This window comes from Melanerpes formicivorus, unplaced genomic scaffold, assembly GCF_026170545.1.
Source record: "Melanerpes formicivorus ecotype bairdi unplaced genomic scaffold, bMelFor1.0.p_v2 SCAF_66, whole genome shotgun sequence".
Lineage (NCBI taxonomy): Eukaryota > Metazoa > Chordata > Aves > Piciformes > Picidae > Melanerpes > Melanerpes formicivorus.
Genome location: NW_027142418.1, coordinates 431545 through 456613, shown reverse-complemented (window position 1 = coordinate 456613; position 25069 = coordinate 431545).

The following is a 25069-nucleotide window of genomic DNA, read 5'->3' as shown; positions in this document are numbered from 1 at the left end:
GGGTCTACCTCCTGGATGTATTGGACCTCTGGAGGTCCTCAGCTCCGTGGTTCTTAAAGCTACCCATGTGAAACCATGACAATGCCACCTCTGCTGGTGAAAATGGACAAAAATATTCAATTTCCTGATGCCCTCATTGCTCTGGAAGCACAGAACAAGATGGTTCTCTTCCCATGCCAGCTCAGACACACACCTGATAGCTCATCCATTTATGTAGCCACTTTCAAGCCTCCAACATAGTAAAAAGATGTCCTTGGATACATCTAGTCTGAAGAACAGTTAAGAGTACTGAAATACCCAGTGTTTTGTTGAATCAAGATGGTAAAGTCCATCTTGGTGTCCAAGTCATATGGGGTTTGATACTGCAAATGGATCTGATACAAAGATCTCAAAGCTAAAGCTTTCTGGAATTTGAATTCTAGTCTTTTTCATGCATTTAAGGCTCTGGACTCTTTGGAACATCCCTGTAATCAGAAACTGGCATCCCTCAAATGGGGATGAATTTGAATCCTTGGCTTTCCTACAATATTACATAGAATCATAGAATGGTTTGGGTTGGAAGGGATCTTAAAGGTCTTCTAGTCCAAATCCCCTGTCATGGGCAGGGACATCTCCTACTAGACCAGGCTGCTCACGGCCTCATCCTACCTGGCTTTGAACATTTCGAGACTTGCAGCATCCACAGCATCTTTGGACAACCTGTTCCAGTGCCTCCCCACCCTCCAAGGGAAGAATTTCCTCCTAATGTCTAATCTAAATCCATCTTCTTCCAGTCTGAAGCCATTACCCCTTGTCCTGTCACTCCATGCTTTTGCAAGAGGTCTCTCCCCAGCTCTCCTGTCACCCCTTCCAGCACTGGAAGGCTGCTCAAAGATCTCTCTGGAGCCTTCCCTTCTCCAAGCTAAACAACTCCAACCCTCAGCCTGTCCCCACTGGAGAGGTGCTTCAGCACTCAGATCATCTTGATGGCCTCCTCTGGCCCTGCTCTAACAGCTGCATGCCCTTCCTGTGTTCCAGCCAATCGGTTTGGAACACAGCATCAGCTTTGAGCACTTGCTTTTCATCCTCAGGCAGGGCTTGCTGGGTTTCAGAGTAATGCATTTGCAGACCAGCAGCAATTAAGTACATCAGAGTAGCTTTATTTCTCACATTCTGTATTTATCCTCACAGCAGCTGTTTAAGAAGATATATGTTCAGAGCACTGAAGAGTGTGTCACTTCCCATGCAGCCAGCACCGTTGCAGAAGCATTTGGAAGCAAATTGGAGATGTTATTTACCAACAAAGTGATTAACCATAACTGCTGACAGTAATTCAAATATTTACACCCTGCTACAAGCCAGAGCTTCAGAATGTGGTGACTAGCACATGGTGCAGCCAGATGAAGGGCTACAGATACAGATTTCCTTCTCATCCTCCTGATTCATCTTTATAGGCCATAGATATGGGGAAATGCAGCATTTCTAGGCTAGGCTGAGCCTATTCTGCTCCTCAAAATGTGAAGATGCTGATTTCTGTCTTCATCCAGAAACCCCTCCTTGGTCCACCCTTTCTTTTTCACCCATTCCAGCATGCCTGTTTATTTGAGTCTCTCACAGCAGTGCCTTTAGAAAGGTTCTGAGATCCCCCAGTCTGTTGGTGTAAACACTCATTATTCTTCCACACCACCATTAGAGCTTCCCTTCCAAAACAAACCCCAAGTGCCTAGAAATGCAGCATGCAGCAATATCCAAGCCACAGCTGCCTTGGTCTCAGCATTAGAATGTTTCCTGTCTCTCAGTCATTGATTACCTCTTGTTTGTCCATGAATCGCTCAGAAAAGCAGTGGCAGACAAGAAGGAAAATCTATATCTCACTCCTCCTGCCTGCTTAGGGAGGCAGGAAAAATATTTGGTGGTGCTCAGGAAGGAAGTGCTCAGAAAGCATTAATGACTTCCCTTTTCATTGTAACCCTTTTACAATCCATCACTGACTGGTAGATTTAGGGCTTCTCAGGTAGACCTCCTGGCAGCCAGCTGCACTGCAGGAGTGATTCACATACAGTCCTACAACAGAGGCAGCTCTAGCTCAAAAGATTAAATTCTGCCTTAAAACCAGCCTGCCCTGGAGCTCTGAAGGCTGGTAGTGAATAAGGGCACAGGCCTGCAGGCCCTGGATCCTGTTGCAAGCACAGATGTAGCCTGTGGTTAGTCTTTTGAAGGTCTTTTAGGAAGCAGATCTGCTACAGAACCTACATTCGTAAAATCACTGAACTGTTTCAGTTGGGAAAGCCCTGGAAGCTCATCCAGTCCAGATGTTATCATGGACTCATAGAATCAATAAGGTTGGAAAAGACCTCAGAGATCATCCAGTCCAAGCTATCACCCAACATCTCATGACTAACTAAACCATGGCTCCAAGTGCCACATCCAATCCTCTTTTAGCACCTCCAGGGATGGTGACTCCACCACCTCCCTGGGCAGCACATTCCAAGGGCCAATCTATCTTCCTGTGAAGAACTGGTGGCTCCAGAGAATTCCCCTCAGATGGTTCCTCTTCTGCCTTCTCATCCACATTGCCCTCAACCTGCAGGGCCTCACATTTATTGTGCAAGGGCAACAGGGGAGGCAAAGAGGGCCAGGATGGATTCCCCATGCTTCTTCTAACAGGGACCTGGACCCATCCCACCCTGTTTCCAGAGTCACCTCCCTCAACTGGGGGGATCTGTAAAGCCTGCTCCCACACACCTACCTCCCTTTCACATTCCCTTATAGTCCTGATAGTCCCTTACAGTTGTTTAGGTGGGTTGGATTGGTCGATGGGTTGGACACGATGATCTTGAAGGTCTCTTCCAACTTGGTTTATTCTATTCTATTCTATTTTGAGCCTTGATACTTCATCCTTTAGCTCAGCCACCAGATTGAGGAGGTAATTCACCTGGTCACACCTCACACAGGTGTTGCCTCCTTCCCCCTCCATTCCAACTGCAGCCAGCAGCCTGGACACCTGCTCTCTGTCTGGGTACCTACTGTTTTTCTAGCAGCCAGTGGCTCACCGGAGAGGTCCCAGATGACTGGAAGCTGGCGATCCCCATCCACAAGAAGGGCTGGAAGGAGGAACCGTGGCTGGATCTGCTCAGGCAGGTGACATTCAGTTTAGGGATTCTGATTGTTTGTTGTTAAATATATATGTATTCCACCTGATCACACTGTATTGCCCAAGCCAGCGCAGCGGCCTCTGCGCTCCGTGGGCGGCCCCGGCAGGCGCCGCTCGCTGCGGTCCAGCCAGGAGGCTCTCTTGCGAGGCTCAGCTCTGCCGCCTTTGAATTCCCCACGGCTGATGTCACCCTGCCGAGCAGGCTGCCTGTCCTCACTGCCTGCCTGTCCTCGCTGCCTGCCGAGGTCCTCCCACCCCGAAAAAAAACCAAAAGAAACCGAAATAGAGCCCTCCCAGCTGGCCTCAGCCCGAGCATGCCAGTCCCGGTGCCGGTCCCGAGCAGCTCTCTTGCCAAATGCCTACCCTAAGCATGGTTGGTGCTAAACCATGGCCCTCAGCACCACACCTCTGTGGCTTTTAAACATCTTCATGGATGGGGGCTCAACCACCTCCCTGGGCAGCCTGTTCCAATGGTTGAGAGCCCTTTCAGAGAAGAAGTTTCTTCTCATCTGCAACCTAAACTTCATCCTGAAGCATCTGATCTCAAAACAAGTCTGGGCATTCTGTGTTTGGTAGCAGGCTGATCTGTCAACATGGGATTCAAAGTAGCCTGCGTGCTAGATGTCCTCCTGGAGTCTACTTCCATGAGTATGCTTGGCCTGCAAGTGCTTGGAAGGAATACCTTTCCTGCTGCTGTCCTCAGATGGTGTAAGAAGTCTCTCAATTTCATTTAAGATCCATAGCCTAGATGCTAAAATGACTTCTTCCCCCCCACCCCAGGATGGGTGAAACTCTTAATTCTAAGATACAGAAGGAACAGTGCTTCCCTTGGGCTGTGCCAGTGTAGCTGCTAGAGTGCTGGGCTGTGCCAGTGTAGCTGTTAGAGTGCTGGCTGTGCTCAGTTCCTTTCCCAACGACTCTAACAATGGCTTTCACCTGATGCTAGTTCAGCTGCTCAGCACCTCTCAGCCTGAAGTCAGGTCACCACTTCAGGAAAAAAATTGCTGGATCAGGGAAAATGTGATCTCAGATTCTCTTTCCCTGTGCTCCCCAAACACTGACTGAGCAGCTCCACAATGGGCTGAGACCTTGGATCTTCCACTCCCAGCCAGAGTTCCAAGTTTTTACCTAGAACTACCAGTTTGCCTCCTCTACGCAGCATGTTTCAAAGTGAAGCAGCATCTTGCCCATGCACTCCAGAGGGATGCCAGTCTTGTCAGACAGACTGCACATGCTCTGGTAGCTGGGGAGCAGAGCTCCATGCTCAGAGCCCCTGGGGAGATGAACTAGCCAGCCTTCAGATTCCAGTCTGGCTTCAGCACTGAAATATTCAGTGTGAACTGTTCTTGATGTTAGGCAGAATCACAACTATTGATTTTAACCTCCAACTAGACAAGGAAATCAAAATTACATTTTACATCAAAATCACATTTTTTAATCTAAACCACATCTATCTGTGCCCATTTAAAGCATTATTTATCAGTTCTGTTTTCTCTCTTCCATATTTCAGTACTTCAGTTCATAACACTTGACTGATGCTCAACCTCTTCATCTGAGAAATTGGAGCAGTCAACAGAGATCTTTCACAGAATTACCAAAACTATCCAGTTGGAAGAGATCTCCAAGCTCATCCAGTCCAACCTTTGATGCAGCACTGCAGGGTCAACACTAAACCATGTCCCTAAGATCCAGCTCCATGCTGCTTGAACACCCCCAGGGATAGTGACTCCAGCACTGCCCTGGGCAGAACATTCCAATGTCTGAGAGCCCTTCCAGGGCAGAAATATTTCCTAGCATCCAGCCTGAGCCTCCCCTGGGGCAGCTTGGAACCATTGCCTCTGCTCCTGTCCCTTGCCACCGAGGAGCAGAGGCTGTCCCCTCCTCACTGCAACCTCCCTTCAGGGAGCTGGAGAGAGCAAGGAGGTCTTCCTCAACCTCCTCTTCTCCAGCCTGAACACCCCACAGTTGCCTCAGCCCTCCTCTAGCCCAGGGGCTCCAGGCCCTTCTCCATCCTTGCTGCCCTGCTCTGGACAGGCTCCAGCCCCTCATTGTCCTTCCTGCAGGGAGGGCCCAGAGCTGAGCACAGCACTCGAGGTGTGGCCTCCCCAGTGCTGAGCACAGGGGGATGGTCACCTCCTGTCCTGTCCCTGCTGCCCACCCTGCTTCTGACCCAAGCCAGGATGCTATTGGCTTTCTTGGCCACCTGGGCACACTACTGACTCACATTTAATCAGCCAGAAACCCCAGGTCCCTCTCTGAGTCTGAAGCACAGTTCAGTGGATGACAGAAAGTGACCCAGTAGACAAGGTCTGAAAGTAAAAGCTGCGTTTGAATGGGGCACTTACCTTAAACTCCCACTCCATGTAAGCTCCTCACAGAGCTTGCCACAACTAGCAATTAATTGCAGTGAGCAAATAGGTAAACACAAAGATGCTTTTCCATCTGTGGGCTATGTAAATGACATTATGATATCCTTGATTTTTTTTTCCTTTATTTGATGACCTGTTAATGACTTGCAGTTTAATTCTCTGATTATTATCATAGTATCATAGTATCATACCATCAGTCAGGGTTGGAAGGGACCACAAGGATCATCTAGTTCCAACCCCCCTGCCATGGGCAGGGACACCCCACACTAGATCAGGCTGGCCAGAGCCTCATCCAGCCTGGGCTTAAACACCTCCAGGGATGGGGCCTCAACCACCTCCCTGGACAACCCATTCCAGGGCTTCACCACTCTCATGGTGAAGAACCTCCTCCTCACATCCAGCCTGAATCTCCCCACCTCCAGCTTCATTCCATTCCCCCTAGTCCTATCACTACCTGAGATCCTGAGAAGTCCTTCCCCAGCCTTCCTGTAGGCCCCCTTCAGGTACTGGAAGGCCACAATTAGGTCACCTCAGAGCCTTCTCTCCTGCAGACTGAACAGCCCCAACTCCTTCAGTCTGTCCTCACAGCAGAGCAGCTCCAACCCTCTGCTCATCCTCGTGGCCCTTCTCTGGACACCTTCCAGCACTGGAAGGCCACAGAAGATTACTCACAATAAGTGTAACCATCAAGATTTAATAAGAACACAAAAGTCACTCAGCATATAAGAGCCAGCAATGGGATATAATGACAAGCTTAAACACCTGATGAAGTGAAAATGTGGCAACACGGTGGTAGGAAGCTGGCTGTGTTAGATTCTTTACTGAATCCAATACAGCATCAAATACTGAATCAAATCAGTTGACAGAAGGAACACAAAGCCAGACAGTGCTGCTTTCTTCAGGCAACAGGGCTCTGAAGAACAAATCTGTCACATGTACATCAGTCCTGGAAGGTAGGAGCCAACAGAAAACACATCTGCAGTGTATTTCTGGTGGTCCATCAGTAAAACACTTGCACAAATCTGTGATTCTAGAGACAGCCAATTGCACTCTGCAATACTGCAGGGAGGAATGAAAGGGTCCACAAGTTCTGCTGAAGGCACTCAGCACCTTCAGGTCTGGGTGGGTTAAATAAATTCCTTTGCACCATATTTAGCGGTGTCAGTCTAGCCTCATCTACAGGCTGATTGCTCCCCATGTCCCAAAGCTGCTGAGTATCCTCGATGTCAGCCTGACTTTGCTTAATCAATGGACTTAAACAAACCCAGCTGTCTCTAAAATACATGCTGTGGCTCAGCCACAGGCTACTGGGCAAACTCTAAGTGGTGCTGCAAAATTCAAGCAAAATGATCACAACAGTGATTCCTGGCCTTGAAATAGACATTGGAGATGGAACTTCCTCTTGCTGCTTTAAACTCTCAGTAATGAGAAGCAATTAAATTGTGCAGAGAGCATTTTCACTGAGCCAGACTTAAGGATTTGTTGTGGTTTCCACAAACAAAGAAACAAGCAAACAATTATAGTGGCAGATACCTGCCTTTCCAAACAACTTCTGCCTGTGAACCTGGCAGAAAGGCAATATGAAAGGGATGTAACCTGGTGTTTGTTAATTTATAGACTGGAACATTATCATGCCAAAGAAACTACCAAAACACACTTAAAGACTGAGGGACGTGAGCCAGGAGCGTGCTCTGGCAGCAAAGCAAGCCAAGAGCATCCTGGGCTGTGGTAGCAGCACAGCAGTAGGCTGTGGGAAGTGCTTATTCCCCTGTACTCAGCACTCAGGAGACCACCTACAGAAAACTGCATCCATTTTGGGATCCCAATACAAAGCAGACAACAGTGACCTGGCCTTGGCTCAGCACAGTGCCACCAAGATGGTCAAGGGAGTGGAGCAATTACCCTGTGAGGGAACTGGGCTTGTTCAATGTCAGCATTCGAGGGGACTTCAGAACAGCCTCCCCAGGCCTGCAAAGAGCCCAGCAAGGAGACAGAGCCAAGCTCTTCACAGTAGTGCCTCATCCTTAAACGTATCTGGAGTTGCCTCCCCCCTTTCCAAAGGCAATGCACCTTCTTCCCTTAATGCTTTTAAGAGCTGCCTGGGGGGAAGCAGGGAGGCATGGGGGGGAGGGCATTGAGGTTTGTCTTTTGGGCATGGCTGGGAGGAAGGTTTTGGCCTGGTGAGGTTTTGCTAAGCCCAGGCTGGAGCACTGGGCTGAGGGTCAGTATACATCTGTGTGGTTTGTACTGCTCTATATAGTTGTGAAGAGCATTTCCAGCTCTGTGTGGGCAGCCTTTTCATCTTGCTCCTTTGGGGAGGGGCAAAGCAGCTTCTGTCTGCTCAGCCTAAGGCAGAGGGTAGGTGCTGCAGGCCCTGGGGAGCCTCACAACAGCACCTGTGGAGCTGCTGCTCTACCTTGTGGGGAGATTTTCTTTCCTTCTTTCTCCCTCCCTCCCTCCTCTGCCTGCACATCTTGTGAGCTGGGAACTACTCCTAAACCCATGAGTCTGTGACACTGGGAACTACTCCTAAAAGCATGAATCTGTGACACAAAAGAACTCTTTGAACAGCTCCTTTGTTGTTGTTGTTGTTGTTCCTGGTTTGCTTTTTGGTTTGTTTTTGTCTTTGATCCACATTTCAATGGCAGGCATTGTTCTATGAATTACATTTGGGAATAATTCCATACACAGAGGCCTTTTCATTTCGCTGGATCCTTCCTTTCAGTGAATCACACTTTGCCAGCAGCAGCTCTGAATCCAGTGCCTGATCCTTCTCTTCTTGCCCGCCTTGCTGACGAGCTGTGTAAGAACACACTATTCAGGCTGACACCTGTGCAAAGACCTGCCCTTGGAAACAGCTGAATTCTTTGCTCATGTTTACAGATAACCTCCTGCCACTCTCTTCAGGGCCACTGGGCTTCAGGCAGCACCTGGAATTTACTTTAGGCTGGTTTTCTTTCAGCTCTTTGTTCTGGAATGCATTACTCGTAGTCTATTATCTCTGCCCTGTTGCTGAGTACACATCTGGTGAAAAGAAGTAGAAATTAACCCTTCAGAACTAAACATTATTTCCCAGAGTTTGCACACAGAGGATTTTTAATCACTCCCCACCTGGCTTACATAATAAAACCTATGAAAATAATTCAGTGATAACAATAAGAGTAGGTCTAGGGAGGGTCTCCTGCCCCTCTACTCTACCCTGGTGAGACCACACCTGGAATACTGTGTCCAGTTCTGGGCTCCCCAGTTCAAGAGAGACAGAGACCTGCTGGAGAGAGTCAAATGGAAGCTATGAAGATGACTGTGGGACTGAAACATCTCTGCTATAAAGAAAGACTGAGAGCCCTGGGGCTCTTTAGTGTGCAGAGGAGAAGGCTGAGAGGGGATCTGATCAATGTCTATCAATAGCTGAGGGGTGGGTGTCGGGATGAAGGCACCAGGCTGGTTTTGGGGGTGCCAAAGGCCTTGTCCTTGGGGGACAAGGAACGACAGGTACAAGCTGGAACACAGTGGGTTCCACCTCAACATGAGGAGAAACTTCTCTGCTGTGAAGATGCTGGAGCCCTGGAGCAGGCTGCCCAGAGAGGCTGTGGTGGCTGTGGTGGCTCTGGAGAGATTCCAAACCCACCTCATGTGTTCCTGTGTGACCTGCCCTAGGTGATCCTGCTCTGACAGGGGTTTGGACTGGATGGTCTTCACAGGTCCCTTCCAACTGCCAACATTCTGTGATTCTGATGACCAGAAGAAAACAACAACACAGTTTGGCAATTTAGATGCAAGAGATTGCTGAACTCACATTCATAATCTGGATGTAAATTCAGCAGCTCCAAGTCTGTTTCCAGACTCACTAAACCCACAGCATCCCCTCTGAAACATATTTGCTAATTCTAGAGGTTGCATCTTGCAGCTAATCTACAAACCTTCAGTGGCACACAGATGTGCTGCTCTTACCTGGGTGAGTTACCAACACTGCTACAGACAGCAGGATCCAGGCACCTGCAGCAGTGTGCAGATGGCACCAGGTGAGTGGTGCTGTCCATACCCCAGAGGGACAGGATAGCATCCAGAGGGACCTGGACAGGCTACAGAGGTGGTGCCCAGGTGAAGCTGATGAAGTTCAGCAAGAGCAAGTGCAGGTCCTGCACCTGGGCTGGAACAATCCTCACTGTCAGTACAGACTGGGGGAGGAGGGGAGAGAAAGCAGCCCTGAGGAAAAGGACTTAGGGGTGCTGGTGGGGGAGAAGCTGGACAGGAGCAGGCAGTGTGAGCTTGCACCACAGAAGGACAATAACAGCCTGGACTGCATCCAAAGCAGCATTGCCAGAGATGGATAGTGGAGATCCTGCCCCTCTGCTCTGCTCCGCTGAGGCCTCACCTGCAGTGCTGGGTCCAGCTCTGGAGCCCTCAACACAGGAAAGACATGGACCTGATGGAGAGGGTCCAGAGGGGGCCACAAAAATGCTTAGGGGGTTGGAGCAATTCTGCTGTGAGGACAGACTGAGGGAGCTGGGGGTGTTCAGCCTAGAGAAGAGAAGGCTCCAGGCAGACCTAATAGTGACCTTCCAGTACCTGAAGGGGAGTACAAGGAGGCTGCAGAGAGACTGTTTGCAAAGGCCTGCAGGGACAGGAGCAGGGGCAATGGCTTCAAACTAGAGCAGAGCAGATTGAGATTGGATGTGAGGAACAAGTTCTGCACCAGGAAGGTGGTGGAACACTGGCACAGGTTGCCCAGGGAGGTGGTTGAGGCCCCATGCCTGGAGCTATTCAAGGTGAGTCTGAACAGGGCTCTGGGCAAGCTGATCTAGTGGAGGATGTCCCTGCTGAATGCAGAGGGGTTGGACTGGATGAGCTTTGGAGGTCCCTTCCAGCCCAGACCATTCTGGGATTCATTCATGCACAGCAGAGTATCTTTCAACATCAGTTTGAATAAAGACAGTGTTCAAGCTCACCAGAACTTGTAGACCTGTCTCACCATGCCCAATTTGCAACTTGAGATCCCATTTCATTTCAGCTGTGCAGCTTTTCACAGCAAAATCCTGTGTTCCCTAACTGTACATAGCCCACCTACACAGCAGGGTTAAGAGAAGGTGCAGTGATTTTACTGGGACTTTAAAGAGGAGAAATTAATATCTAGAAACAGATGAAGTTAAGCTATTTCAGCCTGGAAATGTAAAAGTTATGAAGGCCCTACCACTGAGCACAAAAATAGGAACATTATTTCATAGAGTCATAGAATGACCAGGTTGGAAAAGCCCTCTGAAACCATCCAGTCCAACCACCAACCCAACACTACCATGACCACTAAACCATGTCTTGAACTGCCATGTTTATACATTTTTTGGCCACCTCCAGGGATGGTGACTCCACCACCTGCCTGGGCAGTCTGCTCCAAACCCAGACCACTCTTGCAGGAAAGAAATTTTTCCTAATCTCCAACCCAACCCTCCCCTGGTGCAACCTGCAGCCATTTCTCCTTGTTCTGTCACCAGTTACCTGAAATAAGATACCAACACTCTTGTCACTGCAACCTGCTTGCAGGGAGCTGTAGAGAGCAATGAGGTCTCCCCTCAGCCTCCTCTTCTCCAGACTAAACACTCCCAGCTCTTTTAGCTGCTCCTCCCCAGCCCTCTCTCCAGAGCAGTTCTCCAGAACCCCCATCAGCTTCATTGCCCTGCCCAGACCTGCTCCAGCACCTCAACATCTCCCCTATACTGCAGTGCCCAAAACTGAACACAGTACTCAAGCTGTGGCCTCAACACCTCCTCTTGAGTCTTTTCTGTCCACACTCTTGATATTTATTTCCTACTTTAAGTAAGAGGCTGAAGCTAGTTTCTCAGATAGCATCTTTGCTCCTTGCAGAGGTGACCCTGCCCCCCTGCAGGGAAGACTTTGCACTTTGGCTACGGCAGTCCCATGCAGAGCTACAGGCTAGGGTTGGAGTGGCTGGAGAGCTCCCAAACAGAGAGGGACCAGGGGGTGCTGATTGACAGCCACCTGAATATGAGCCAGCAGTGTGCCCAGGTGGCCAAGAGGGCCAAGGGCATCCTGGCCTGCATTAGGAATAGTGTGGCCAGCAGGAGCAGGGAAGTCATTGTGCCCCTGGACTCTGCATTGGTTAGGCCACACCTTGAGTCCTGTGTCCAGTTCTGGGCCCCTCAGTTTAGGAAGGACATTGAGACACTTGAAGGTGTCCAGAGAAGGGCAACAAGGCTGGGGAGAGACCTTGAGCACAGCCCTGTGAGGAGAGGCTGAGGGAGCTGGGATTGTTTAGTCTGGAGAAGAGGAGGCTCAGGGGTGACCTCATTGCCCTCTACAACTACCTGAGGGGTGGTTGTGGCCGGGAAGGGATTGGTCTCTTCTTCCAGGCAACCAGCACCAGAACAAGAGGACAGAGTCTCAAGCTGTGCCAGGGGAGGTTTAGACTCGAGGTGAGGAGAAAGCTCTTCACCGAGTGAGTCATTCGTCATTGGAACGGGTTGCCCAGGGAGGTGGTGGAGTCACCATCCCTGGAGGTGTTCAAGAGGAGATTGGACGTGGCACTTGGTGCCATGGTCTAGTCATGGGGTCTGTGTTGATAGGTTGGACTTGATGATCCTCGAGGTCCTTTCCAACCTAAGTTATACTGTGATACTGTGATACTGTGAAGACAGCTGCAGCACTGGAGACACACAGTGACATGGTCCTGCCAGGAGAAAGCCAGACCTCAGCAAGTGAGCTCTGGAATTAGAGAACAGCAGAGCTACCTGACAACCTGGACAACTCTCATCATCTGAAAACACAGTAGAAAAGGATCAAAGGACTCTCCAGGGAGAAATGCCAATCAGTTTTGTGCTCCATGAGCCAGGCCAGAGGAGCACACAGCTCTGCACACATAACCATACCAGCATGCTCACATGTGATGCCAATCCTAGGCAGATTGCTCTGGTTTCCAGATGTGTGGCTGTGCTGCTGCTACCACTTCTCTATTCAGAGAAGACACAGCTCCTTTGAGACACTCAGTGCACCACAGTGCCCCAGCCACCTCCTTTTCATGGGAACCAAGGCCACCAGAGCTGCCTCCTTCCTAAAGCCACTCCTGCCAGGCACAGTCAGGCTAGCATCTGTACTGCAGTCATGGTAGCTGCTAAACAAACCACACAGAGCACTTGATGTGAACATCTGTTTGCAGGATGCAGAATGGAGCAGTGAAGAGGCTTAGCTGAGTGTAGAGCTAATTGGCTGAGTGCTGTGACTACAATGCACTGCACAGGGATGTGGTGGTGCACGAAGGACAGCAAGCCCAGGGGAAGCAAGCACTATGGCATGGAAGAGTCGCTTAGGTAACAGCCAGCATTACCCTTTACCAAGAGAATTAAGTGCATGACACTCCTACATGCACCAGAAACACGTTCAAGAGAGTATTGTTGCATTGTATAGCCTGGTGGGATCCTTTCCCCGGATTCCAGACGTCCCTATTTTAATGCTGGCCCATCTGCCTAGCTCTGCCTGCCTATTTCTAGGTAGCAGCATGCTCATTTCCTTCTGGCGTGAGGCCAATCCTGCTTGAGACCTTCTCTTTCTCAAAAAATCTGTTCCAAGTGTGTGTGTGCCAAGCAAGCCAGCACACTCTGAGCAAAAGAATATTCCCCATCACTAGTCTCACAGATTTTAAAGCCAAAATGGACAATTGTGAGCACTGAATCTGATCTTCTGAGTAACGGAGGCCAGAGATCTCCTTAGGGGCTCATGTCCCCAAACAGTTCTATATGAAGAGGTGAAGTGCCTTTCCAGAACCTATAGCTAGCAGCTAAGGGCACCATCACTGCCTTGCTCCTTGGCTTTTCACACAGGCTGACAGGAAATCCAAATATTCAGGTCACTTCCAGACTGTGGATGATGCCGCAGGCATCCGTGTGTCTTGGATCCCTGAGGGCCACCAGGCAGACCCTACAGCTGAAGTTATTCCAGAGCACTTCCAGGCACTTGCAATGCAAGTAGGATATTAGATATTGGGTTCAGTAAAGCTCCTCACCCCTCTGGTATGCACTGGTAACTGTTCCCAAAACAGTTTCTGAAGGGGCAGAAAATCAGTTATCTGTCTGCAACACGGAGTTACTCTGTCAAACCGATGTTAAACACCCCCGGAGGTAAACTGCTCCTCCCCAGACACTTGTTACAGCCCCTCCAGGCTGCTTCTCTGTGTGGCCAGAGCAGATCACAGGATCACAGATCAGAGGATGTTAGAGGTTGGAAGGGACCTCTGGAAAGCTTCCAGTCCAAACCCTTGTCAGAGCAGGACCATAGAATCCAGCACAGGTAACACAGGAACACATCCAGACAGGGCTGCAAAGGCTTCAGAGAAGGAAACTCCACAACCTCTCTGGGCAGCCTGTTCCAAGGCTCTGGGACCCTCACAGTCAACAAGTTCTTCCTCATGTTGAGGTGGAACTTCTTGTGCTGCAGTTTCCATCCCTTGCCCCTTGTCTTATCCCAGGGCACAGTGAGCAGAGGCCCCTTCTTGACCCCCAGCCCTCAGCTATTGATAGACATTGATCAGATCCTTTCTCAGACTTCTCCTCTCCAGACTAATCAGCCCCAGGGCTCTCAGTCTCTGCCCCCTAGGCAGTGCTCCAGGCCCTTCACAGGATCACAGCATCACAGGATGTTAGGGGTTGGAAGGGACCTCTGGAGATCATCAAGTTCAACCCCCCTGCCAGAGCAGGACCGTGCAATCTAGCTCAGGTCACACAGGAACACATCCAGACAGGCCTTGAAAGTCTTCAGAGAAGGAGACTCCACAACCTCTCTGGGCAGCCTGCTCCAGTGCTCTGTGACCCTTACAGTAGAGAAGTTCCCCCTTTTATTGAGGTGGAATCTCCTGTGCTGCAGTTTCCATCCCTTGCCCCTTGTCCTATCCCAGGGAGCAAGGGAGCAGAGCCTGTCTCCTCCCTCTGACCCCCAGCCCTCAGATATTTTTAAACATTTATTAACCCCCCTCTAAGTCTTATTTTTCCCAGACTGAACAGCCCCAAGGCTCTCAGCCTCTCCTTCCCAGGCAGTGCTGCAGTCCCTTAATCACCCTCATATCCTCCCTTGGACTCTCTCCAGCAGATCTCTGTCCCTCCTGAACTGGGGAGCCCAGAACTAGATGCAATATTCCAGGTGAGCTCTCACCAGGGCAGGGCAGAGCAGAGGGGGAGGAGAACCTCCCTGGACCTGCTGGACACACTCCCCTGAGTGCAGCCCAGGACCCCATTGGCCTTCTGGGCCCCCAGGGCACATTGCTGTCCCATGCAGAGCTTGCTGCCCACCAGCACCCCAGGTCCTTCTCCCCAGGGCTGCTCTCCAGCAGATCACCTCCAAAGCTGTCCTGCTGCAGTTTATTCTTCCTGCCCAGGTGCAGGACTCTGCAATTCTCGAGTCAAAACTTTGCTTCAGCTTATGAAATCTCTTTCAGTGAGTGTGCCCAGCCAACTCCTCCATCCACTATCATCTCTAATATTTGGGACAGCTGCAGCCATTACCCAAACCAGTTTTGTTCCTCCCTCTTTATTTACAATGCACAGCTTTGTCCAGGCCACAGAATCACAGAACTGTCAGGATTCAAAGGGACCTCAAGCATCATCCAGCTCCAATCCCCCTGCCATGGGCAGGGACACCTCAAACTTGATCAGGTTGCCCACAGCCACATCCATCCTGGCCTTAAAAACCTCCAGGGATGAGGCTTCCACCACCTCCCTGGGCAACCTGTGCCAGGCTCTCACCACCCTCATGGGGAACAACTTCTTCCTAAGATCTAATCTAAATCTCCCCTCCTCTAGCTTTGCTCCATTCCCCCCAGTCCTATCACTCCCTAACACCCTCAAAAGTCCCTCTGCAGCTTCCTTGTAGCCCCCTTCAGACACTGGAAGGCCACAATTAGGTGTCCTGGGAGCCTTCTTTTCTCTAGATAGTCAATTTGAACTTTTCTGCAGTGTGTATGTGCTTGATAGCCTTGGTCACACCAGACCCTCAGCCTTATCTGCCCTGCATTGCTGCAGACTGGGTTGCAGTTTGTGGTAAGGCAGTAATTTGATAGCATAAATATTGCAAACCACCGGATGGCTCCACAGAATGAATAGAGTCATTTAAAGACAGATCAGCTAGAGAGCCAGGGGATGCAACAAGTCAGATCTGAATTATGTATCATGACCCTCCCATGCAAAACAAACTACAGGAGATTAGCTTGCAGTGTCAGTTACAGCACTGGGTATGTCCAGCTGCAGAGAAGTAATTCCATACCAGCACCATTCCTAGCAGAAACCAGCACCATTTGCACACACATATGGGGGCATTTAAATAAGCTACCTGTAGTTCCACACAGGCACCATTCACAGCACTCACATATGGGTGTGTTTGAATAAGCTAGCTTGCTGGGAACCAGCAGACAGAGCATCAAGAAGCAAAGGCTGATCTGAGAGAGAAAAGGAAGATGCAGGGAATGCTGTAGTTCTGCTGCTAGGCTGGATGTTTGTCAGCCCCTTCCAATCTCCTTTGCTTGTCCTCCAAATGAATGCAGTGAGTTATTTTGCCACCCAGTTTTAATTTGAAAGAGGAAAGCAGGATAGGGCTCTTGCCCTTTGGTGGAGAATATCCCTCCACGGCATCCTGTTCTGTCATTCACAGAGAGCATCACAGAAACTCCTTTGTGTCTGTCTTCTGCCAACTCCCAAGCTGTGCACATAAACACACAGAGCAAGTATCAGGCATGAAATCATAGTATCATAGTATCATAGCATCATTCAGGGTTGGAAGGGACCACAAGGATCATCTAGTTCCAACCCCCCTGCCATGGGCAGGGACACCCCACACTAGATCAGGCTGGACAGAGCCTCATCCAGCCTGCTCTAAAACACCTCCAGGGACGGGGCCTCCCTGGACAACCCATTCCAGGGCTTCACCACTCTCATGGTGAAGAACCTCCTCCTCACATCCAGCCTGAATCTCCCCACCTCCAGCTTCATTCCATTCCCCCTAGACCTATCACTATCTGAGATCCTGAGAAGTCCCTCCCCAGCCTTCCTGTAGGCCCCCTTCAGATACTGGAATCATGGCAGGAGAGCACAAGAAAAGTGCACTAGGGCATAATGAAGGTGAAAATGGAAATAAAAAAGTCAGTTTCTTTCCTAGAGTTCATACTATGAGGAGTCTGTAATCTCATTCAGTCTCATAAACAGCTAAAGGATGGGGGCAAGAGGCTGGGCCAGACTCTCTTCAGTGGTGCAATAAATAAGCACAGGACAAGGAGCAATGGGCACACACCAGAACCCAGGAGGTTCCACCTGACCATGACAAAAAGCTTCTTTGGTGTGAGGGTGCTGGAGGCCTGGAGCAGGCTGCCCAGAGAGGTTGTGGAGGCTCCTTCTCTGGAGAGCTTCCAACCCTACCTGGGCAGCCTGCTGTGGGTGACTCTGCTTTGGCAGTGGGGGTTGGACTACAGAGTCCCCAGAAGTGCCTTCCATGCCCTACCATGCTGGGATTCTGTGAGTCATGAACTAGGAACGTATCAGATGCCAACAGCAAGCTATTTTTTTTCAAACATTATTTTTATTGAAATCAGTCAGGTATTTGGAGCAAGAACTGCCTCAATTAAGTATGTACCTTTACAATTGCTTCTAAAGCAAGATGATTTTCTGCAGGGTATAGTGCAAGGCTTGAGGGAACAACAGTGGGTATTGGCTGCCTAGACTGTGGAAAAGCCTTTGACACTGCTTCCACAGAATTCTCCTGGACAAACTGGCTGCTCATGGCTTGGCTGAGCAATGCTCTGCTGCATACAGCACTGGCTGGATAGGCCCAGAGAGTGGTGGTCAAAGGAGTTAAATCCAGCTGGGGTCACCAGTGGTGTTCCTCAGGGCTCAGTGTGGAGACCACTTCTGTTTAACATCTTTGTTGCTGATCTTGATAAGGACACAGAGTGGATCAGCACTAAGTTCTCAGATGACACCAAGTCAGGTGGCAGTGTTGATCTGAAGGAGCTGGGGATGGTTAGTGTGAAACAGAGCAGGCTGAGGGGAGACCTCCTGGCTGTCTACAGCTCCCTGAAAGGAGGTTGTGGAGAGGTTGCTGCTGGCCTCTTCTCACAGGTCATTAGTGATGGAACAAGAGGGAATGGCCTCAAGCTGCAGCAGGGCAGGGTGAGACTGGACAGTAGGAAGCATTTTTTCCCAGCAGGATTGGTCAGGCACTGGCACAGACTGCCCAGGGAGGTGGTGGAGTCACCACTCCTGGATGTGTTTCAAGGTGGTTTAGATGTGGTGCTTGGGGCTAAGGTTTAGGGGTGACCCTTGTAGAGTAGGGTCAGCAGTTGGACTTGGGGATCCTGAGGGTCTCTTCCAGCCTGAACATTCCTGTGATTCTGTGAACAGGAGGAAACAAAACATGCAGAAAAAGCACAGAACACAATGCTTTTGCTGCAAGTAGTGTCAATGATACAACACAGGTTTACCTCTGCCCAAAGCAGACAATCACACTGCACTGATTTGGGGCAGATTTGGGGGTGTTAGTGGTTTGTATTTTTTTCTATTGAAAATAGTTGCCAGAGCAAAGAACTACAATTTCATGTATGCAATGGAGATGCCAGGGAGAAAAAAAGTAGGATGTGCCAAGGATGGCAGGAGCAGCTTGCAAAAGGTGGAGCAGTTGTAACAGATACACAGTACCAGCTCTGGAACCCCAGCCTCTGCCTGCATGTTACACAGCTCAAGCAGCCTCGTTTCCTCACCACCAGGTCCCTCTCCCTCCTTAGAGCCTTCCCTCATTTCACATTTCTGAGTGGCTGCTCTGTTTCCCACAGTCAGATTATACCAAAGCCATTTTGTTTACTTAGCCTTGTGCTGTAGTCAAGCAGTTGCAGCTTGCACAGGGAGTTGTTTTTACAGTGACCACCAACACCAGGTAGTGCTGTGGACTTTTTTCCTTTGGGCTCTGTTTCCTTGGCCACATAAAAAGCATTGACTCAGAGAAAATGAATCCCTAGAGTTATAAAAAATCCAACCAGCCAAACAAAACATCTCTCCTCAAAGTGAATCCCCCATGGAACTTTAGTGAGCTGCAAAACATTGTCCTTTCCAGTTATGCCTCGTGAGTGTTGGGGGGTCACTCTGTGCCTCTCGTGTAGCCAGCACCGTGACTTTAGAAGAAAAAACTCCACGGTCCCTTAGCCACAGAGTCACAAAATGCTCTAGGCTGGAAAGCAGTTTTCAAGCTCATCCTGCAGGAAGCAGTGACATCTTCAGCTAGGGCAGGTTACTCAGAGGCCTGTCCAACCTGACCTGGAATGTTTTCAGGGCTGGGGCATCTCCCACCTCTCTGGGCAACCTGGGCCAGGCGCTCTCCACACTCACTATTCTCCTTTATATCTAGTTTAAATCTCCCTCTTTTAGTTTCAAACCATTACCCCTTGTCCTGTCACAGGCCTTGCTAAAAAGTCTGTTTCTGTCTTTTTTAGAGGTCCCTTGAAGAACTGAAAGACCACCAGGTCTCCCTGGAGCCTTCTCTTCTCCAGGCTGAACAACCCCACCTCTCTCAGCCAGGACTCACAGCAGAGGGCTACCATTGCTGTGACCTCCTCTGGCCCTGCCCCAACATGATTTTCTGCAGGGTGTAATCTGCAGAATTGCTCTGCAGAATTGTTCTCTCTGCAATGCTTGAGAGAACAAGAGGAGGAAACACAAAAGGAAAAAAAGAGCACAAACTAAAATGCTCTTGCTGCAAGCAGTGTCAGTGATACAACACATGTTCACCTCTGCCCAAAACAAACAAAAACAAAACCTCTGCCCTGTCTCTGCTGTGCTGAGGACTCCAGAGCTGGCCCCAGCACGGCAGGGAGGTTCTCAGCAGAGTGCAGCAGAAGGGCAGAATCTCCTCCCTCCACCTGCTACCCACACTGCTTTTGATGCAGCCCAGGATGGGACTGGCTTCTGGGCTGCAAGCTCACATGTCTATTAATAATGATTAATGGCTTGAGAGTCTAACACACACTGCAAATTCATCTCAGGTCCAAGAAGTGAAGTTGCAATGGGCTTGTCTTTAGTTTTTCCACCCAAGATTCAGTGCTGTTCTTAGCAGTGTTCTCAAGGACCCTCGCTGCACCCTCCAGTGTCTGCTCTGCATAACACAAAACCCTGACACAGAATCACAGAGTGCTCTGGGCTGGAAGGCACCTCCAAAGCTCATCCAGTCCAACGCCTTTGCAGTCACCAGGGACATCCTCTACTAGATCAGGTTGCCCAGAGCCCTGTCCAGCCTCACCTTCAATATCTCCAGGCATGGGGCCTCAACCACCTCCCTGGGCAACCTGTGCCAGTGTTCCACCACCCTCCTGGTGCAGAACTTGTTCCTCACATCCAATCTCAATCTGCTCTGCTCTGGTTTGAAGCCATTGCCCCTGCTCCTGTCCCTGCAGGCCTTTGCAAACAGTCTCTCTGCAGCCTCCTTGTACTCCCCTTCAGGTACTGGAAGGTCACTATTAGGTCTGCCTGGAGCCTTCTCTTCTCCAAGCTGAACACCCCCAGCTTCCTCAGCCTGTCCTCATAGCAGAGCTGCTCCAACCCCCTGATAATTTTTGTGGCCCCCTCTGGACCCTCTCCATCAGGTCCAAGTCCTTCCTGTGTGGAGGGCTCCAGAGCTGGACCCAGCACTGCAGGTAAAGTCTTGGCAGAGGAGCAGAGCATAGGGGCAGGATCTCCTCTCTCCATCTCTGGCAATGCTGCTTTGAATGCAGCTCAGGCTGTTGTTGGCCTTCTGTGGTGCAAGCTCACACTGCCTGCTCCTGTCCAGCTCCTCATCCACCAGCACCCCCAGGTGCTTTTCCTCTGGGCTGCTTTCTACCATCTCGTCCTGCAGCCTGTACTGATAGTCAGGATTGTTCCAGCCCTGGTGCATGTGGTAACCCTTGCAGAGTTCTCATTGTTTAATGACTGCTCAAATTCACACACAAGCAGGGATGACCTACCACACACTATTGTCTTGTTGCCTCATGTGGCTGCAGATGAATCACATCACCAATCCATTACCCCTCTTGGCACCAGCTTGAGTCTGCACCTGTTTTGCACGGGGTCATTTTCATAATCAGAAAAGATTCACCCAGCACAACTAAGTCAAATGTTGGAAACAGGAAAATATATTGATTTAAAAAAAATGATACAGGGCTGACAAGCAGCATAGAAAGTTGTAACAGAGGATTGACAGTTCCAAACTCTGTGTGAGCCCTGGCTCACAGGCCCTTGCACAGGCTCAGACTAAGCTGTTTCTCAGTTCCACTGAAATTACACCCATTCCCAACATGACTTACAGCAGGTCCTGTGCTCATAGATCTCTCTGGCATGTGACTGTGCAGTACAAATGTGAGTTAGCAGAGAGAAGGAGGAACTCAACCTCAACACCAAACTCCTAAGCATCACCTACAGGGAGCAGATCTCTAATTTTGGGGATTATGGGCAGAATATTCTCACTAGAGTGAACCAAGCCTTTGCAAGTGCCAAAAGAGTTTATGCAAATGCATTTGCAAAGAGCTACAGAAGCTGCAAAAGGGATGACCCAAAAGTTTATCAGCATCTCTGAATACTGGAGCTCGACACTTGAAGCCAGAGAGGATCACAGAATCACAGAATGGTCTGGGTTGGAAGGGACCTTCAAAGGTCCTCCTGTCCAACCCCTCTGCAGACATCAGGGACATCCTCAACTAGATCAGGTTGCCCAGAGCCCTGTCCAGCCTCACCTTCAATATCTCCAGGCATGGGGCCCCAGCCACCACTCTGACCAGTTCTTCTTGGGGTTCAGACACTGTTCAAGCAGATTTAAGGGCTGTTAAATTAACTGGTGGTATGGTTCCCCTCACTCGTGGGCTGCATGGTACGGACTGTGACTCCTCTCCCTGAGCCACACAGTGCTGGTGCAAGGTGTGCACCAGAGCAGTAAGGCACTCCCTGAATGTACACAGCTCCTTGCCTCCCCTGCTCTCCGGGGACAATAAGGACAATTAGCTGCTGCAGTGGACCAGAGTGGTGAAGTGCCACCTCACTGCACATCAGTGCTCCTCCCTTTATTGTCTTGAAGGATCAGCTGGGCCTTGCACAACCTGGTAGACCTCTACTTGGGTCATGGCCCAGAGGGGCAGCACCAGGACCCCAAGATCCAACAGGTTCTGGGCAGGTGCAGCTGATGGAAAGATCCCAGAACCTTAAAATCCAGCAAGGATGGACATGCCCAAACCAGAATGTGTCAGCACTCCAATCAGGCTGAAATGGCAAAGTTTCTGGCAAAAGTCAGGTATGTCCAACCCCACCAACAGTGAGACCCTGTGAGCTCTCCTGGATCGCAGCAGGCTGCATGCAGCATCTCCCCTCAGTTGGGACACCTCAGGACCATCTGCTGGCAAAGCTGACACAAAGTCTGGATGAGACCAACTCCTGGAGGCTCAGCTCCTGCCTGGTGAGGAACGTTGATGCCTTGTGAGCATTTACCCTGAACTAGAGAGAGGAAATTTAAGTCATCCTCAATCCTGTACTGAAGCCAATGTTTTACTACATCCTTTGTTGCACTGAGTGCTTTGTCTCACGTCATGAATACATTTTGACTTGCTCATACATCCATCTGTGTCAGACACACTCCTCCACACCATCCAGCTGAGTGCATTTCTGAGGTTCAGCCACTCAGACTCAGGCAAGCATTGTGCTTTTGCAAACGTCAGACTTGTTCCCAGCCGACAACATTCTGTGCTTCAGAGCCTTGCTCCAGCTCTTGCTGTGCTTAGCCTTTGACAACACAATTCAGCTTCCATCCGTTACCCTCCTTTCACTGTGTGCTCTCCTCAGCAGCAGAACAGAAGATGCAAACACATCTTTGCTCTCGTCATGCAGGCTTTCTTCTGTTTCCTGTGGGCTATAATAATGAAACCTTATTTCTCTCTCTAAAAAGTGTGGGGTTTTCCTAGCCCAGTGTACTAAAAAGCAGCAGAGGAGGCCAGTGGAAATCCAGATGAGGATTTTCTGGATTGCCTGATTAAATAAATGTTTGCTGAGCAGTTTGTGAAGAGAGTCACTTCAAGTGTGAACTCTGTCCAAGGGGTTTTCATGAGATGAGAGTTAATGATCAGTTCAACACACTTCTGAGTATGGTGAAATGCAATCTTTGGTGACCTTCAGCATTAAAAAGGGAAGCCTAAATTAAGCCCTGTGCTGGTTATCCATCTGCTTCTGTGTGGCCTCCAAAAATGGATTCAGTTGCCAATTAAGTCTGCTTCAGTGAAAAACCACTGCAAGCCAGCTACAGTTCTTGCAGCTTAACACCAATGGGAATGCAATTTCCAGCAAACCCCACTGAAGAAACTCCAAAGGGCTCAATAGCCACAGAGACTCACGTGATTTAAGGTGGTTGCCACAATTTGACTCCCACATCTGCTCCGTAGCTGTTGCATGTTAGAGAGGTAATGCCCCCTGGCTGCATCGCCAAAGCTGCAGCCCTGTGGTACTGGGCTTATGGGAGCGATTCTTACCTGATGTGTCACAAGCCCTGAGCCTCAGCTGCATTTCCAGGCGTGCCCCCTTCATAGCTACACTGCAGCCCAAGCGCTCCTCTGACTAGTCCAGGTGGGAGGACCTGCTGAAGTGAACTACAGATCTCTCCCTGCAGACAGGGTGCCGCTGGGCCTCAAGCAAACAGCTCATTCCCAAGCATAGTGGCTATAAGGTGAGGACAGCCATGTGTCTAGACCTCCATTCAGTGCACCCTCAGAAAGCTTGTCCATGAGACCAAGCTGTGTGGACCTCTGGACTCACCTGAGGGCAGGGATCCATCCAGAAGGATCTTGACAGGCTTGAGAAGTGGTCAGTGGCAGCTGCAGGAGGTTCAACAAGTCAAGGGCTTGCATCTGGGTCAGGTCAGCCCCAAGCACAGACCTAGGCTGGGTGCAGAGTGGGTTGAAAGCAGCTCTGAAGAAAGAGCCTTGGGGGTGCTGGGTGCTGAGCAGCTCCCCAGGAGCCAGCAGTGCCCTCATGCAGCCCAGCAGGCAGCTGTGTGCTGGGCTGCAGCCAGAGCAGGGTGGGCAGCAGGGCAGCAGAGGGGATTCTGCCCCTGAACTCTGCTCTGCTCAGACATCACCTCCAATCCTGCTTCCAGCATTGGTGTCTCCAGCAGAAGAAGGACACAGAGCTGCTGGAGAGAGTCCAGAGGAGGCCACAGAGATGATCCCAGGGCTGGAGCAGCTCTGCTGTGAGCACAGGCTGCGGGAGCTGGGGGTGTTCAGCCTGCAGAGGAGAAGGCTCCAGGGGGACCTCAGAGCTGCCTGCCAGGACCTGAAGGGATCCTGCAGGAAGGCTGCAGAGGAACTTTTCCTGAGGGTGTCTGGAGCCAGGCCAAGGGGGAAGGGTTTGGAGCTGAGGGAGAGCAGGGTTAGGCTGGAGCTGAGGAAGAAGTTCTTCAGTACAAGGGTGGTGAGACTCTAGAATAGGTTGTCCAGGGAGGTTGTGGTTGCCCCTCCCTGGAGGTGTTCAAGGCCAGGCAGGATGAGGGCTTGATCAACCTGGGCTAGTTGAGGCTGGAGCGGATGATGTCTAGCATCCCTTCCAATCTAAGCCATTCTGTGATTCTACAGCTCAGCAGTGGCCTCTTCCAACCTGTTCATGACTGCAGGTCCCACAGCTTTACGTTTATTGCACTAAGCAATAAAGCTGGGGCTCCCCTCCACAGGAGCTGCTTACATAAGTATCCTGTCTTGCTGATAAGGGAATTGGTAGCAATGCTTGCACATCATCTCTGTTCACACAAGGACCAGCAAAAGCCCTTTATACCTTTTAAAAGATGTTAACTTTATATTCATTTGTATTTGCATTCTGTGTGTTTGTTCATAATGTGTGTGTTTGTTCTGTAAATAGAATAGTCTTTAATTCAGTTTGGAGCAAGAAACACAATGTCTGAGGTAGAAGATTCCAAAGGAGATAACCTGAGGAACACATAGTTTGGACACCACATAGCAATGGGCTCCTTGAACAACCACTGAAAGACATTTTCAGCCAGCTGAGCAGTTTTGCTGGCCTTAAAAGAGATTATGTGTGGCATATAAGACACATCTCTTTATTTTTCACTCTGAACACTGTCACATTTAAGTAGCAAAGGGTTTGCTTGTAACATTAGCATGTTCAAATACCATTTATTTTGATCTGTTTCATACTTCTGACTTACTTTACGGCTCTCACATTGCCATTAGTCTTGTGTCCCAGTGTTCCTCTCATGTTGCTGCATCCCAGCGTTCCTTTGATGTTCTGTCACCATCAGCTCTGTATGCCAATGGTTTTTAAGTGTGTCCTTTGCTGTGCTATAGGTGGGAAAATAAGGAGTAAAAAGGACATTGAAACTGAAAACCAAAACCCACAGATGAGAGAACTCTTAAACCCCAAACCTTCAACTTTTGTCAGAAGAGAGCTGTCTAAAGTAAAAGCATTTGTATGGGGCCCCCATTCCCTCCACTGCCTAGAGCAGCCCAAGCTGTGGTTCTCGGCCAGCACCGGGCATTCCTTCTCAAACCCAAGCCCTCGGTGCGAGGCAGCCG